Below are 16,496 nucleotides of genomic sequence, written 5' to 3'. Positions count from 1 at the left end.
GTCAGAGGCCGCCGCAGCCGATGCGGAGAATCGCGGGTCTTTACGTTAACGGGTCCCATTACTCCTGGTCTGGACCCGGGTACCGGGGAGAAGCCGACTGCCCCAACCCACCCAGCCCTGGGGCCTGCGGGCCAGACCCCGAGCCTGGGGCGAGGCGAACAGCAGCATCTCTTGAGAAAGAGGGCCATAGGGGACTGATGGGGAGTGTTTTACTCTCTTAGAAAATTAACTTGTGCCGCTGCTGAGGTAGACCTTTGCTCCGCCCCGGGTTTTGCAGGCCCTTTCGTATTGGGGATGCCAGATTGACTTTACTAAGATTTAGGTTTGTAGCGCGCTGTTAATCGGAGTCGCATTGGTCGCTGCATTGTCAGGAAAGCATGACTCCCGCACAGGCGTGTTTTTCAAGAGTTGTTGTTTTTAGTGTGAACCCGAACGCTTTAACTTTTCTTTCTCCCCTTCGTCTACGTGACTTACCAAATGTACTTGCAAAAAATAACGAGAGCCCACCTTCGGACTCTCACTCCTTTCCTCTTTTCTCAGGCCCCCTCAAAGAAAGCTGAAGGAAGAAAACTGTTTAGAAAAGATGCATAGGTTGCCTACCATATCTGTACTTAATGCTTTTTAAAAACAAACATCAGTTTGCCTTATCCATATTTTTTTAACACAGAAAAGAAAATAAATTAGGTATTATTTGGTTTTCTTAGTTGTAGAGAACAATGTCTGGTGACTGAGGTGTTCAACATAATATGTTTCTCTTGTGTTTAAAACATAGCTTTCTCAGGGAGTAGATTAAAAACAGAGTCAATCCCCTTATATATAGTGTGGTATGATGTAATTATTTTCATATACCTTTCCTAAGGTGTTAACTTCTCCTATGTTTGTGCACTCATTAAAGATTGCTAAGTATTACATATGATTCACTCATTTTAGAAAGATAAGCAAAACTGTTAACACTACTTCAAGAAACTATTCTTTCCAAAGAAACTTTTGCTCTAGTGTAAAATGGAAGGAATCAAATACCTATTTGTTTAATCTCTTTTTGGAAACAGTTGTACTGAATATAGTTTGTATTTTTTAGTGAACGACATTAAGATTAAATTTTCTTGCTGATGTAAATATGAGCAACCACTTGCCTTTTGCATGTATTCTGAGAGACAGCATCTAAAATTGTCATTCATACCCCAGATTTCGCGATTCTGTTCAGGAGATGGCTATATGGCATATGACTGTTCAGGAGACGGATAGCATAGTGATTTCATATGGGCATGAGTCATTTCAGTATTAGTACATTAAGCGTGGAGTTAAAGAATACATTGATTACAGGAGTTTATCTAGCTCACTGTCTTACCTGCTTTTAAATAGTTCTAGGACCAGTGTGTTTTGCCTTTAAGAAATACTTTTTTAACTAACAAAACCCAAAGGCATTTATGAAGAATAATAAGTAATCCCAATGAATTTTTCCCTTACTATGCCCTGAATTTTTAATTTGTTATTATCCACACTTATTTTAATTACTTTAATAGTTTCTTTATAAACCAAATTTTTTGTTGGTCGACATTTTATCTGGCCAGAAAAAGTGTAGAGGGGAAGAAAAAGATTACAAGGTACTTTATAACCTATTAGACTAGATTCATTTCTAACATGTTAGAAATATCACTTATTAAGTGTAAGAAATTTTTGGCGGACCTTGGTGAGTACAAAAATACTGAAATATTCTCTGAATTATTTTAAACAGGTGATTTGATATGGATAACATCATTGATAGAGTTTTCACTGTTTACTATTCATTGGTAGGTGTTTAAAATACATTGCCTTGTTAAATGCTTAACAACCAATGGATTAAATATTATTATCCCTCATTCACAAATGAGGAATCACTCAGAATTTACAGATGAGTCACTCAGAGAGAATCATATAAATAATATTAGTGGTAGAATTTCAGCCCGGTTCCATCTTACTCTTTTCTCTCCACTATGCCACACAGCCTCTTTACGTACAGATAGATATTACCATTCCTGTTTTTACAGATAGTGAAACCAAGGTTTGGAGAGAAAGATAATTTGCTCAAAGACCTGTAGCTAAAGGCCAAGGAAGGTGGTGTTAGCCAGGATTTGAGCCTAACTCAAATCCTGTTTGAGGTAACTCCAAAACCATACACTACCTGTTACACAGGGTACTTTGAATTCAGACCCAACTTTTGTTGGCTAAAATGTTTTGTTTGGGCCCTATAGAAAATTTAAAGCCAAAAAAATTATTTGAATGTTATATTAAACTTGCCACACAGTCTGTTCTTTCCTAATGTATAGAATGTATCTGGTAGAGCTGCTGTCCTTAACATTTTTTTTTTTTTAAGATTTTTTTTTTTAATTAATTAATTTTATTTATTTATTTATGGCTGTGTTGGGTCTTCGTTTCTGTGCGAGGGCTTTCTCTAGTTGTGGCAAGCGGGGGCCACTCTTCATCGCGGTGCGCGGGCCTCATTATCGCGGCCTCTCTTGTTGCGGAGCACAGGCTCCAGACACGCAGGCTCAGTAATTATGGCTCACGGGCCCAGCTGCTCTGCGGCATGTGGGATCTTCCCAGACCAAGGCTCGAACCCGTGTCCCCTGCATTAGCAGGCAGATTCTCAACCACTGCGCCACCAGGGAAACCCCTGTCCTTACATTTTAAGAAACAGCACATATTACCCATTTCATTTATAACTTGACATGATTAGAATTCATCATGCAGCATTTTCTTGAGGTTTTTCCCTCCTGTTTGTTTTAAAAGGTAGATCTTTAGAAAAAGGGAAATATTTATTTGGGAATGAGTTACTTGATCCAGTGAACAAGGAAAATCTTAAAAGAAATCATGAAAGACTTTTGGGGGCAGAAAGGTTGTAGCTTGGATTTGGGGAGGCAGAAATGAGAAGGAAGGCCATTCCAGGCAGTGGAATGGATCCCACCCCGACACGAGGGTGTGCACATAATTCAGGGTTAGCCAGTCAATGTAGTCCATCCCTCTGGCAACAGTGATGGTTCAGAGATAGGCACATTTTCCTGTCAGCACACGAGAGTGTTAATTTTTTATTGGAACTATTGAGAAAGAGGCATGGTTTGAACCCTGGGGTTGCTGAGAGAATAGAATGTGAACCTGGAGCTTGCCAATAAATTGAAAGCAGAGCCAAAAGATGGAAAGAGTGAGGCCAAGTTCTGTTGGTAACCTTTGAACTTTTGGATCAATAGCCAGGCCTTAAGTTAGTGGTATCCTTGGACTTTCAAATTATGCAAGCTAATAAATTCCCTTTATTGCTTATTCTGAGTAGACTTTTTGAAACAAAATAGGAGTCCTGACTAATACAGTGAGACTGCTCTTGATGAAGTTGTGGGGAGGTCAGCTTGGTCAGAATAAATGGTTGGATTAGAGCATATGAGAGCTACCTTTTGCATTTGAGGCAGCTAGATTGATGATAGGTTTGGAGAGAGGGAGAGTAGTCAACAGTCATTCATTCAACAAACATTTATTGACTAAGGGATTTTCAGGTGTAGATATACAAAGAGGACCAAGACACTCCCTGTCCTCAAAGAACTTAAGGGATCTAATGAAATAGAATAAATAGATGTAAAGATTATTTGAATTGTCTAATAATAGCAAAACTTTATGCATAAGGCATTATGCTATGTAATATATTGGAAACAAAAACAAGAAGAGACTCTAACCTGTAAGCATTAAAAATCTAGTAATTTGTTTGGCCGGCTGCAATAGCAATCCAGGAATGAAAAACAGTCAGAGATCACATTGGAAAATAAAAGTGTACAAATGCTGACCGAATTTATTTTTTTTTAAAGAGACAGAATGCATCAAGTTGACTGAGCTATTAAACCTGTAGGACTAGGAAGGTGGTAATGCTACTGATAATAATAGTAGCGAACATTTATTGAGCTGTTAGCATGTTCCAGGTATTGTACTAAGCTGTATATATAAAATGCACATACAACAACCATGAGTTGTAAGTACTAGTTTTAACCCCATTTTACACATGAAAAAATGGAGACTTGAGATTAATCTGATCAAGGTTACACAGCTAATAAATGACAGAACTGGGATTCAAATTCAGATACATCTGATCCTGAAACTTCTGTTTTTGATAACTAAGCCACTGACAAAGAAGTTTGCTACACAATTTCTTTAGTTTGCCTGATACCTTTAAGTGTCTGGTAGCACATCTAGTTAATCTTTAGCAGCAAATAGAAATGTATATCTGGAACTTTTAAGAGTGAAGTTAGAACTATAGCATAAATTTGAGACAGTCATAATGAGGAGTTTATGTGATTCTTGGAGAAGAGGGTCACTGACAACCATGGGGTACACCAGCATTTAAAAAGGCAAGAAGAGGAATCAGCCTGAGAAAAAACCAGAAACAAAGTTTTGTAACCAGGCCTGTACTAGAATTAGGAGAATCCTAAAGCCAAAGGAACCGTAGTAACCATCTTAAGTTATTTTACAGATGAGAAGCAGTCTCAAAGATTAAGACTTTGTTTAAGATTATGTGGTGAAGTGGTGCTGTTTTACAGAAGGCAAATAGGGTCATAGTCGAAGGTGTAAGAAATCTTTTCTGAATGGAAGATCGAAAACAAGAAACCAAGGATTCAGCTTTGGGAAAAAGCCTGTGGTTGATGGCAGATGGGGAAGACTAAGATTACACAAAAAAAGGAAACAAATTGAGATGTAGTGGGTGAGCCAAGGTAACACAGTCTTATTGAAGCCGTGAGCGTTAAGGCTTTCAAGAATTGCAAGGGGGTGGGGGTGGGGGTGGGGGCGGGGGAAAAAAAGAACTGGGTACTTATTTCCCATGTAAAGAAGAATGAGGAGTGCCTGAAGACCATTTAATTTTTCAAAAAAGCAATCTGTAACCCACAAAATTATGGTTTTGTTAGTCTTGGAAATATGCACTGGAATGCCAGGTCTTAAGTGGAAATCATATTTTTCTTGGATCCTTATTTATGTATATTTTGTATCAACCACAGTATATGTACTGTGAATTTTTCTAGAACAGTGCTGTCCAATATGGTAGCTACTAGCCATAAGTGGTTATTAAAATTAAAATAAGTTAAAATTTAAAAATTTGGTTCCTGGGCTTCCCTGGTGGCGCAGTGGTTAAGACTCCGGCTGCCAATGCAGGAGACACGGGTTCGGGCCCTGGTCCGGGAAGATTCCACATGCCGCAGGGCAACTAACCCTGTGCGCCACAACTACTGAGCCTGCACTCGAGAGCCCGCGAGCCACAACTACTGAGCCTGCGTGCTACAACCACTGAAGCCCACGCGCCTAGAGCCCACGCTCTGCAACAAGAGAAGTCACCGCAATGAGAAGCCCGCGCACCGCAGCGAAGAGTAGCCCCGGCTCACCGCAACTAGAGAAAGCCCATGCAGAGCAATGAAGACCCAACGTAGCCAAAAATAAATAAATAAAATAAATAAATTTTTTAAAATTAAAAAGCAAAAATTTGGTTCCTTAGTTGTACTAGCCACATTTCAGGTGCTTAGTAGCCACATGTGTCATATTGGACAGCACATTAGACAGACCTATTGTCTGTTATGTTGGACAGCACAAATAATAGAATTTTTTCATCATCACAGAAAGTTATATTGGACAGTGATGTTGGGGCATACTGTCTTGAATAGAATTGAAATTTTCTTCTGCATTGTTTATTTTATAAGTCATACTTCTTTTGGCAATGTCTTTCTATATCCGTGAATACAATAAGCCACCATGGTCACTAGAAATGAAAACACCTAAATATGGTTGAGAAGGCCAGAGGCAAAGGGAGGAGGTAGCGGCAAATGGGGGCTCAATCATAATTACAAGATCTTTGCTAGCATCTCAGGGCTGGGAGGGGATATATAATTTTTTCTTTTAGAAATAATATCTTGTTAATAAAAACTGTTTACGCATGTCATCTTTGTTAATAGGGGCATTAACTATATATTTGACACATTTATCATCCACTGAGTATTATGTGTTCAAATCGGGAAGCTTCTAAGAACCTTAGTAATAAGAAAAGAGTAGAAAACACCGAAGCTAATTTTATTTGATTAATCAGACTTTCAATTTAGTATACTTAAAAATCATTCCTTCCGATATTGAGTTGTACATGCTCATTGTAGTACAAAAAGTTATAAAGAAGACACTAAAGATCATTTGTAATTCCACTTACCAGAGATAACTGGTAATGAAGCCTGGTTTGAAATCTTCAAACATTTTCTTCATGAAATATACATTCTCACTTTTAAAAAAAATTCTAAAAATGGGATCATACAAAGGCTGTTTTATCATCTAATTTTTTTTCACTACATGAGATACAATATCAGAAAATATAGATCTGTAGCATAATTTTTAATAGTAGTCCACTATAGATATACTGTCTTTTAATTTACCCTCTTGACACACTTCGGGATTGTTTCGACTCTCACCATTACAAATGATATTGCTGAGAGTAACTTCGTGCGTATGTCTTTGCAGACTTGTTTAATTATTTCCTTAGGATAAATTCCTAGAAATATAACTGATTGGTTAAAAGATAGGCAGTTTTAGGTTTTTTTAAAATACAGATTGTAAAATTGTGCTTCCAAAAGGGTTGTTCAGCTTAGATTTATACCAGTAGTACATGAGTTGTCTTCACTTTGCACCCACTGATTTTATTCTTTTTGATCTGTGTCCGTCTGATAGATGAGAGATAATATCTCCTTGTTCTGTATTCAGTGCATCTTGAGGAGTGTAATTTTTACTGCAATAAGAAAGTAGTATATAAATACAAGGGGAAAATATTTATTTATTCTATTTTTTTCTATGTCCTTTTGTCATAGAACCAGCTGATGACAAAGAATCAGAAGCTCTTTGTGCATGTATTTAAACTCCTGTATATTTAATTTGAATTCCTTTGTAAGAGTAACACATATTTATTATAGAAAATTTAGAAAAACAAAATACACAAGGTAGAGGAAGGAAAAAAGGAATAATACTACTGCATAGATAAACCACTGTGAACATTTTGACATATTCTTCCAAGTTTTTTTTTTAATGCATGTATGTATATATTGAAAAACATGGTATCAGCTTTTTGTAGTTTGCTTATTTCCACTTCATAGTATATTAGAAATATTGTGTCATATCTATTAACATTTTCTTATAATAGAATTGTAATGGTTGCAAAGTATTTAATTGTATCTTTGTACTTAACCAGATCCCTTTTATTGGGCATTTAGACTATTTCTAATTTTTTATTGTTATAAATAATACTATGAACACTTTATATATATAACTCTTTGCTTACATCTCTCATTATTATCTCTTATTGGGTAAATTCCTAGAAGTGGAATTGTTCTAACAAATTATATGCAACTTTTATAATGTTAAGTAAACATAATTTACAAACAAAATTACAAAAGCAGTTACTCATAGAAACAGTGTTGCATATTGTATATAGTTTAACTAGGTTTATAGGCCACCCACAAAAAAGTAATTTTTTTTCTAAACATGAAAGTCAGCTTAACTCACATTTCATACCTCTTTATACCTAAAAACCGTGATCTCCCACATGTCTCTCTCTCTCTATAAAGTGTGTGTGTGTTAATGACACAAATTTTTATTGAAGTACCTCTAACCTCAGAGAAGATCTGGGGTATAGAACTTGAAGTTGCCTTAATAGGGAACTTGAAATTTGAAGGCTTGGAATTTTATTAAGAATTCTACCCTATATTATATGTTCATGCTTGTTTTAATACAAATCTGTGGCTTCAAATTACCCACCATTAAGGAAGACCAAACCAAATAAGTTTCTATAATGTTTATTCTGTTGTTTTCTATAATCCACCTCTCCCCCCCCCACCCCCAGTATGCTAGTTTCACAAGTATGGATATAATATTGTATATACTACTACTCTTTATAACAAGGTTTCTGTGGAAATACGCATATTGAATTGCAATGTGGGATGCTAAGAACACATCTCAGGAAACAACATTTATAACTCCCCTCTTACAGCTTTACCTCCTGTTTGGAATGAGAAATCCTATAGCTCTAATATAGTCTCATCCACATGCTTCTTCCTTTCTCTTCTGCTTGAGGAACAGCACAATTCTTATATTGTACTGACACAATAGAAAAGACTTAAAAAGATTACTTGTGTCGTTCCCCACCCCCACTCCCCTCCCCTCCTGCAACAGACACATGTTTTATAAAGAGAATCAGAGACCATGGGGAAGATCATGGCTGTCTGAAATAAGATTTAAATTGATCTTTCGGGGAAAAATCTGGACTCAACTGTACTGGCATTGTTTTTTAAATAGGAAGGGTAAATAGTAGGATGGTGCCTTTAGGAGGGGTGAGAAGATGTGTCATAGATCATCACAAAATCAATGTTGAGACTAGAAGAATGGCAGCAGTGTTGGGGCCAAGGATTTGTTTCCTAGGGTTCATTTCCTTTTACCGTGGCTGTATCTGGGTGCTAGATGGTTAACATTATCGCATATTATAACGTGAAATATGACTTTTAAGTTCATTTATGAAGCAGTTATTCCACTGAAGCTCGGAAGAAAATATATGGTTAATATGGTAATTCACAAAAGGAACATTATTTTGAGTTCCTAAAGTAGCCAGCAATATCAAATGCAATGCTACTAATTTTAGAATCATAAACTAGTCCTAAAAATTTAAGGCATTTCCTTACTTTCAACTTTCTCCCTTGCTCCCCTAAATTTGTAGATTTTTATTATTTGAAGGAAATGTTAAACGAAGGATTTTAACTGGTTAAACATATTTCTTACAAACACTAGGTAATTGATTTTTTTCATTAAAAACGGGTTTTTAAAAATGACCTACAATCATAGAGAGTGAAAAGATAAGCCACAGAGTAAGAGATTTCCAATAAATACAACAAACAGGTGCTATCCAGAATATGTATAGAGTTTCTACAAACAAGAAGATAATACAATAGAAAACTGAGAAAACACTTCAACTGGTACTTCACTAAAGAGGAATTCCAAATGACCGATAAATATGTGAAAACCTGCTCAATCTCATTAGTAATCAAGGGAATGGAAAATAAAACCAAACTGAGGTACTTCTCACAGATTGACAGTACCAAGTACTAGAAAGAAAGTAGAGCTGTCCCTCAGTAGCCTCAGGGGAATGGTTCCAGGACCCTCCACAGATACCAAAATCTGCGGATGCTCAAGTCTCTTATATAAAGAGGGCATAGTATTTGTATATAACCTATGCACATTCTCCCATATACTTTAATTCATCTCTGGGTTACTTATAAGATTTAATACAATGTAAATGCTGTGTAAATAGTCGCTGGTGCATAGCAGATGCAAGTTTTGCTTTTTGGAACTTTCTGGAATTTTTTCCCCAAATATTTTCAATCCAAGGTTGGTTGAATCTGCAGATGCAGAACCCACAGTTACTGAGGGCCGACTATAGAGAATTGGGGGCACTCATACAGTGCCAGTGGGAGTTGAAACATACTTAGTAAAGTTGAAAATACACATACTTTGTAAGCCAGAAATTCCAGGCTCTGAGGTACATACCCCAGAGAAACTTGTAGAAGTACACCAGGACATATGTATAAGAATGTTCATAACATTGTTCGTATTTGACAAAATAGAAACAACCCAAATGATCATCAATAGAATGGGTAAATCAGTTATGGTATATTTATGTGATTTCACAGCAGTGAAAATGAATAAGCTACAACTGCATGTAATTACATAGATGAACCTTGGAAACATGTTGAGCAAGTGGAGTATATGACACTATATATGCAGCACAAATATATTTAAATAAAGTTCAAAAACAAGCATAATCATTCATAAGTGCTAAAATGCTAAAACTATTTAAAAGAGCAAGGAAATGATTACCATAAAAGTTAGGATAATGGTTACTTGTAGGTGAAAGGGAAAACGTTAGAGGGAAGGAGGCAGTGGGTTAAAGGTGGGTGTATTTCTGAAGTACTGAAAATATTCTTTTTTTTTTTATAACATTATTTTTTCTATGCCATTTACTTGCTGCTTTTTTTTATTATAAATTTATTTTATTTTTGGCTGCATTGGGTTTTTGTTGCTGCATGAGGGCTTTTCTCTAGTTGCAGCGAGCGGGGGCTACTCTTTGTTGTGGTGCACGGGCTTCTCATTTGCGATGGCTTCTCTTGTTGCGGAGCACGGGTTCTAGGTGCGTGGGCTTCAGTAGTTGTGGCACGTGGGCTCAGTAGTTGTGGCACGTGGGCTCAGTAGTTGTGGCACGTGGGCTCAGTAGTTGTGGCTCGTGGGCTCCCTAGAGCGCAGGCTCAGTAGTTGTGGCGCACGGGCTTAGTTGCTCCGCGGCATGTGGGATCTTCCGCCACCAGGGCTTGAACCTGTGTCCCCTGCATTGGCAGGCAGATTCTTAACCACTGTGCCACCAGGGAAGCCCGAAAATATTCTCTTCTTTAACCTACGTTCATCACCTATATGGTTGTTCACTGTATACTTATTTTAAAAATTGTGTATTTATGGTTTATTTACTTTTTTCATGTACTTCTTTGTTTAGGCTTACTTATTCATTCTTAACTCGTGTATTACTCATAGCACCTCTTCTTTTTTACCTTCTCTTTTTCCATCTCCTCTATCTCTTTACCATCCCCCTTCCCCAGTCAGGCACTTTTCTTGCTTCACAATGAGCAATATTTTTTACTGTCACAATGAACAGTATTGTCTTTTTTCATACTAGATTGGGAGCTTCTTAAAGAAGGTATATTAGTTTTCTCTTGCTGCATAAAAAAATCATTATAGACTTCGCAGCTTAAAACAACATTCATTTATTACCTTACATCTCTATAAGTCAGAAGACTGGACTCAGCTGAGTTATCCACTCATGGTCTTACAAGACCAAAATCAATGTGTTGGCCAGGCTGAACTCTTTTTTTTTTTTTTTTAATTTTTTTTAATTTTTTGCCAGTTAGCCCTTTATTTTTTTTTTTACTGTTTTTTTTTTTTTAATTAATTAATTTATTTATTTATTTTTGGCTGTGTTGGGTCTTCGTTTCTGTGAGAGGGCTTTCTCTAGTTGCGGCGAGTGGGGGCCACTCTTCATCGCGATGCGCGGGCCTCTCATTATCGCGGCCTCTCTTGTTGCGGAGCACAGGCTCCGGACGCGCAGGCTCAGTAGCTGTGGCTCACGGGCCTAGTTGCTCCGTGGCATGTGGGATCTTCCCAGACCAGGGCTCGAACCTGTGTCCCCTGCATTAGCAGGCAGATTCTCAACCACTGCGCCACCAGGGAAGCCCCCAGGCTGAACTCTTATCTGGAGTCTTAGGGGAAGAATTTCCCGGATCATTCAGATATTGGGAGAATTCAGTTCCTTGCAGTTATAAAATTGAGGTCCCCATTTCCTTGCTGGTTGTTGTTTTTGGGCTGCTCTGAGGTTCTGGAAGCTATCCACATTCCTACAAGATGGCCGCCTCCACCTTCAAGCCAACAATGGTGTGTCCTGCTTGGAATCTCTGACTTCTGCTATCAGCCAGAGGGCTCATGTGATGAGATTGGGTCTAGCCAGATTATCCTCTTTTGTTTAATTCAGAGTCAGTTGATTAGTAATTACTTAATTATATCTGCAAAATTCCTTCTGCCACATAAGGAATGTAATCAGTGTATATTTCATATTCACAGTCCCAGGGATTAGGGTGGGAGATCTTGGGGGCCAATTTAGGATTCTGCCCACCATAGAGGGTTCTGTCTCACTTTCTTTTTATTGTACATCACTTAGTACAATACCAAATATCCTTTGAGTGTTTATTGTTTGGATGGGTGGATGGATGGATGGGAGGGTGAGTGAATGAGAGGGCAAAAACAGGAAATGAAGAGCCTATTCTCTTTCTTAGCTTTGGAAATAGTGACAACTGACTTCTGTGTGACTGGGTTTAATGAGGACCCTTGGGGCTTCAATGATATAGTAGGATTCAATCAAAACATTCTCAAGCATAATACCAGTGAATATACTTCCCTTTTATGTCAAAAGTCAGGTATTCAGATCCTCTTTAATTGGTGTCATAGAGGATAAGAGTGATGATGTTATTGATACATGTGCTAAGAGTCAGTACCCCAAAATATAACCAGTAGCAATTGAGAATCTTTAGGTGTTTGAAAATTTTCAAAATAGGACCTTGATTTGCTAATAAAAGAAGTAAAACAAATTTTAAACTCCTTACAGTGAAGTAGGCTTTCCATGTATATTCAGTATTTATAACTTTGATAATTACAAGTTTTTGTAAGGGTCAGATATCCAAGGAGACTCTTAGCCTGGTAAATATGTGATCCTTTTTCTAGATCAATAACATTGTGATTTCTGGTCATCTATTATCAAGTGACAGACCATAGCCTATTGGTTCTCAAACTTTAGTGTGCATAAAATCCCCCATTGCACTTTTAAAAAAATGTACATTCCTGAGTCCAGACCCTAGAGAGTCTGATCCAGGAGATCTGGGGTGGGGTCCATTAAGCTGCATTTTTAACAAGCAATCTGTTAGTTCTAGGTGCAGTTGGCCTAAGAACTACCACTTAAGAAATTCTTCTATAGACTCTGCTACTTTACTCTAAAATTCATTTAGGAAAATAGTAATTTTTCACTTCCTAAAGATATCTTGATTAGGTAAGCCAAAGATTTTATTCAATTGAAAAAAAAATTTTAAGTATAAAATACAGACTTTGTTTTGCAAAACTGGGCACTTTGATATAGAATAAACACTTGAAAGGTTGGTTTATTTGTTTTAAAGGTAGTGTCACTGAAGAACTGTTGTTACAAATAGATAACCAATTTACATGAAAAAATAAACTACGAAAATTGAGCATGTATGGTTAGTCAGGGTCTTAGTTACGAGCAGCAGAAACCAGCTGTGGTTATGAGTAGCCCACAAAATCTCTGGGAGGACTGGAGAACCAGGCTGGAAGGATAAGTAACCAGGAATAATGCCCAAAATCATGTGCCAGAACTTATCCTGTGAAGACACCACAAGCATTGCCACCTGGGGACAGATACCTCAACTTGCACCACTAGCACCAGTGAATGATAATGGATAACTCTATACCAGCACTGGAGCGTTTGCCACCACTACCTGTGAAAATTGGGATGTATTGTTTCCATTCTGCTTTCAGTTCAAGGTTAGGGGAGGATGTGTCTGCTTGGGGGAACGTAGATCATGTGCCTATGCCCCTAGCTGCAAGAGAGTCTGGGAAAGCAAGCATACTGTGTGGCATTTTTCAGCTTCTGTTGAGGTAAGAACTCTGTTTCAGAAAAGGAATAGTGTTTAGATCCTGGGCAGCCTAAAAAAATGGCATGCGTCTAACTACAAGTTGTATTTAATACTAAAATCAGGTAACCAGTCAGGCCTTTAGTGGAGTGTATAATTATCATAATGCACGGTAAGCAATATATATGATGTGACGATAGGCAGTTTACTGATTGTAATTAGTGTAACTTTTCTACAACTAAACGTTCTGTTGCTTGGTTCAGTTGGGAGAGGAGGAAAAGATTATTAATTGACTCTTTTCAAGGGGTACCTTCAGTTTTCCTTTTTTTTTTTTTTTTTTTTAATTCTGAGAGTACCCTCAGTGTCTTTTTAAGATCTGAAGTCTGCATTAATTTGAGAAGAAAGATGAACAGTGTTGCCTACCTCCTGTCCTTTCAAGTGTCTGCTGTGTCCCAAATCCCAGTACCTAGGGACAGTATTCTATTGTCATTTTTGCCCTATAGTAAGAAATTTTTGACAACAAATGTATGTTTATTTATATATTATGTGCATATACTAATGTACTAAAATTATGTATTATAAAATAGACATGAAACATAAAATTTAAAGGAGAACTTAAATAAACATAAATAGAAACAAAAGTTCTAATGTTTTTCTTCCACACTCCAGTGGATCATTTGATGTAGCCCCTGGCTAGTAGGCTCACATTCCTCCCTTGAAGACTGCTGTGATTCAGACAGTGATTAGCCTCTTCATGATCTTTCAGTAGGAGAAAGGGTTTTTTTTTTTTTTTAATTTTTGGCTGTGTTGGGTCTTCATTGCTGCACGCAGGCTTTCTCTAGTTGCGGCGAGCGGTCTTCTCATTGCGTGGGCTTCTCTTGTTGCGGAGCACGGGCTCTAGGCATGCGGGCTTCAGTAGTTGCGGCTCGCGGGCTCTAGAGCACAGGCTCAGTAGTTGTGGCGCACAGGTTTAGTTGCTCCGCGGCATGTGGGTTCTTCCCGGACCAGGGCTCCAACCCATGTCCCCTGCATTGGCAGGCGGATTCTTAACCACTGAGCCACCAGGGAAGTCCTGGAGAAAGGGAATTTAATGTTAAATATCCGAAAGCACTCTAGGCCCTACTTTGAGGCAATATGGGAAATGAGAGACTGTCTGAAGTATGGAACCCAAGGGTAGAGAGCTGTGACCTCTTGAAAAGGAAGAATATTAGAAGACAGAGACTTAAGGAATTTCTTGAAGCAATGCTATAGATGACGAGGGATTCCTTTTATAGCATGTACAAAACCATTGTGTATATGAAGTGGGCTGAGCTGCTTCCATGGATTCGAAGGGGTGGGGTTGAGTAGGGTAGGGGCAATGTTACTTTGGGAGTAAGAAGATGTTTCTTCTCTGCTTTTAAGATTGTTTTCCCTTTGTCTTTGATTTTCTGCAGCTTGATTATGATGTGGCTTTCTTTTTTTTTTTAATATTTATTTGGCTGCGTTGGGTCTTTAGTCGCAGCACGTGGGATCTTTCGTTGCCGAGCACAGGCTCTTCATTGTGGCACGGGGGCTTCTCTCTAGTTGTGGCACGTGGGCTCTAGAGCGTGCAGGCTCAGTAGTTGCGGTGCGCGGGCTTAGTCGCCCCGCAGCATGTGGGATCTTAGTTCCCCAACCAGAAATCGAACCTGCATCCCCTGTATCGGAAGGCGGATTCTTAACCACTGGACCACCAGGGAAGTCCCTGATGTGGCTTTCTTTATATATGTCCTACTTGAGGTCTGCAGAGCCTCTTGCATATGTGGATTGAAAAATTCTTGGTTGTTATTTGGTTTCAGTAACACAAGTTTTTCTGTTTTCTTGGTTGACAGATACTATTCAAAGTCATAATTACTCTTTTTGTTATGACTTGCTTTTCCTAGGGTACTATTATTACATAGCATCTTCTTCTGAAATTTTCAAGTGTGATCTATGGGTCTATAAAGTTTTGTTATTCGGAGTGTGGTTTATGGACCAGCAGTGTGGCATCACTTAGGACCGCGGTCCCCAACCTTTTTGGCACCAGGAACCGGTTTCATGGAAGACAGTTTTTCCACGGACGGGGGGTGGGGGTGGGGTGGGGATGGTTCAGATGGTAATGCGAGCGATGGTTTAGGTGGTAATGTGAGCCATGGGGAACCATGGGGAGCGGCAGATGAAGCTTTGTTTGCTCGCTACTCGCCTCCTGCTGTGCAGCCTGGTTCCTAACAGGCCACGGACCAGTACCGGACCAGTACCAGTCCGTAGCCTGGGGGTTGGGGACCCCTGACTTAGGATTTTATGAGAAATGCAGAATTTCAGGCTCCATCTCAGAATTAGAGTCTGCATCTTAATAAGACCCCCTGGTGCTTATGAGAACATTACAGTTTTGAGAAGCACTGCTCTACAGCTAATCAGGTAATTGAGGTTGCTCTTCTTTTCCCAGAGGGTCTCTGAGTTTAGTAAGTGGTTGACCCCAGTTATTCTAACCCCATGCCACAGAGGTCAACCAAATTGAGCACTCTCAACACCAATCTCTTAAAAAAAGAGGAAAGGTGCAGTAGGCAAAGAAGAAAGTTATGCCACCAGTTACTTTGTTCCAGGATATGATATGCTCATGATCTGGACATATCATGGATATGTATATGGCTAGAATTAAATGTGATGTTAACAAGTCCTTTTGGACTGTGCCTTGGCTCAGCTGGGCCGCTGCCAAAGTTACACTCAAAAGGTAAAAAAAAAGCCTTAGTATGTCATCCTATAGGTGTAGTAAGGATGCCAGCTTGTGCAGAAACCCCAACCTGTGTCCACAGCTTAATCTTCTTGTGTTTTTTGGTCCCCACTTCTATTATGAGGATTGGGGCTTTCTACCCAAAATTGTTATACCATAAGCAGGTCTTTATTTCTCATTGGATATTTGTTTCTCGTATTTGCTTTTAGAAGCCTAATTATTACTGGTTCAGTTGTTATCTTGCTTATGAAGACACTGTTTAGTAACAATAGAAACAATATTCTTGAGGTCAGATCAACAGCGACCAGCATAAGTTTATTAATTTTGTTGTCTTATCATAGTACTTGCAATTTTGTAAACACTTCTTTATTTTCCAACATAACATAATGACAAACACAGCTTAAAGACTTACTTTCTATAGAATCTGTATCTTGATTATCCTCTCCTTTTGTCACAAAAGAAAGACAGTTTTTCATAATAGGTATAGATTTCTTCACAGCACCCTTTAT

At 38.4% G+C, this 16,496-nt stretch overlaps 1 protein-coding gene across 8 annotated transcripts in view; it reads left to right on the top strand.

The window, feature by feature from the left end:
* Nucleotides 1–16,496, top strand: part of LRCH3 (leucine rich repeats and calponin homology domain containing 3) — a 109,656-nt gene that overhangs the window by 320 nt on the left and 92,840 nt on the right. The gene's annotated exons all lie outside the window — the stretch shown is intronic.

The sequence above is a fragment of the Eubalaena glacialis genome, chromosome 6 (genome assembly GCF_028564815.1).
Source record: "Eubalaena glacialis isolate mEubGla1 chromosome 6, mEubGla1.1.hap2.+ XY, whole genome shotgun sequence".
Classification (NCBI taxonomy): Eukaryota; Metazoa; Chordata; class Mammalia; order Artiodactyla; family Balaenidae; genus Eubalaena; species Eubalaena glacialis.
The sequence above is the reverse complement of the archived record's forward strand: the minus strand, read 5'-3'. Positions and strand labels throughout refer to the sequence as shown.